A 1,923-nucleotide genomic window follows, 5' to 3' on the forward strand; every position below is an offset into this window, starting at 1 on the left:
TGAGTTTGGAAGGTAGGATTGGAGTGAGGTTTCCTGCATGCAGATAGCAATTTGTGTAGTTTGAACCTCCAATGGTGCAAAGAAGAGTGCACTCAAATATTCCTATCTGTTTCCCTAGATTTGGGGAGGTTTGGAAAGAGGGAAGGGTGAAATTTAAAGCTGTCATTAGTCAAATACAAAACAATAGAGTCAGACTCTTTATTATGCGTATCTAAAAAGAAATTAGGATAAGAATTAGTTGACTTCTCACCAGAAGCCATGAAAGCAAAAAAGATAGTTGAGTAAAATATTTAAGGTGTTCAAAGAAAAAAAAACACAACTTATAATCATACATCCAGAAAAATTATCCTTCAAAAGTGAAAGAGGCAAAAAAAAAAAAAAAAAACTATCTAGAGCAAGAAACCAAAGTGGCATAGATAATAGAAGCTCTGTTCATTCCTCTGGCAACCAAATCAAAATTGTGACAGAAATAAGGAGCAGCAGCAAGGAAAAATTGCCTGGGATCTTGATAAACAAGCCACACAACTAGGGATAAATCCAAGAAAGCACCCTGCAACACAGAAGGTAGGGTGGGGAGAGGAGACGGGGATGCCTGGATCTGAGAGGCTGAGTGAGATGCAAGCTGCGGCGGCAGCAGTGGCAGACACCTCTTAAAAGTCCACAAGTGGATTTCCATGGTGATAAACCTGCTTGCTTTGAGCACCAGTGCTGACTAGGCTAAACACAGAGGGCACCAGGGACGTACAGGGAGACATTGTCAGAGCGAGGGCCAAGGCGAGACTCGCTCCGTACAGAAATGCCAGTGGTACCCATTTTTCCCTGTTGAGCCCTTTCCCCTCTCAGTGCATGGATACAGTGCCACCATTACCGTAAGGTCATCAGACTGGATAACGTAGGTCACTCTGCCCAGAGGATTTCCTGAAACTCTGCCTCCCCCAACTTGTGGCCCCACTCAAGCCACATCCAGGTTTATCCTCAGCGAGTCAGGTGCTCCTTGCTGAGCAGTACCTAGACTCACACCGGAGGCAGCTGGCCTCGGTTTCTGGTGTGGCCTTTTGAGGCAACTATAAGCACAGCATCTGTGGATTGCTTGCTGAATCTTAACAGGTGGCCTTGGAGGGGCAGAGGATTGAGCTCTATTTGGCCTGTAGCTGAGCTCCTCTCAAGACTGTGCCACTGGACACGTACTTCACAAATCCACACTAATAAGACCAGGAGACTTAGGAGATTTACTTAGTGCATAGAAACAGACACAGAAAGGCAGCCTAAGTGAGAAGACAAAGAAGCGGAAACCATGTGAGAGAACAGAATAGAAATCCAGATATAACGGAGTCAAGTAATCTAACAGATGCAGACTTCAAAACACTAGTTATAAAGATGCTCAATGAACTTTTGGGAAGTGTAGATAAATTCAGTGAGAAATTCAACAAAGAGACAAAAAAAACCACACACAAAAATGGAAATGGAAATTATAAAAGGGAACCAGTCTGAAATGAAGAATACATTATCTGAGATGAGAAGTATATTTAATGGAATAAACGAAATAAACAGAGTGAATAAAGAAAAGGATCAAATGCCCAATCTAGAGAATAAGAGAGCTAAGCCACTCAATTAGAATGGCAAGAGATAAGATGCCAAGACTATAAAAATAATTTAAGAAGCATATGGGACACTATTAAAGGTCCAAATATCCATCTGATCAGCATAACTGAGGAAAATCAATATGTTGAACAGCTGTTTGAAGAAATAATGATGGAAAACTTCCCTAACTTGGTCAAGGAAATGGACATAAAACCCCAAGAAGCTCAGAGAATTCCAAAAATCAGGGATCCAAAGAGGCCCACACCAAGACACATCATAATTAAAATGTCAAAGTTTAAATATAAAGAAAAAAATGTAAAAGCAGCAAGAGAAAAACAGAGT

Source organism: Pteropus vampyrus, unplaced genomic scaffold (genome assembly GCF_000151845.1).
Source record: "Pteropus vampyrus isolate Shadow unplaced genomic scaffold, Pvam_2.0 Scaffold327, whole genome shotgun sequence".
Classification (NCBI taxonomy): Eukaryota; Metazoa; Chordata; class Mammalia; order Chiroptera; family Pteropodidae; genus Pteropus; species Pteropus vampyrus.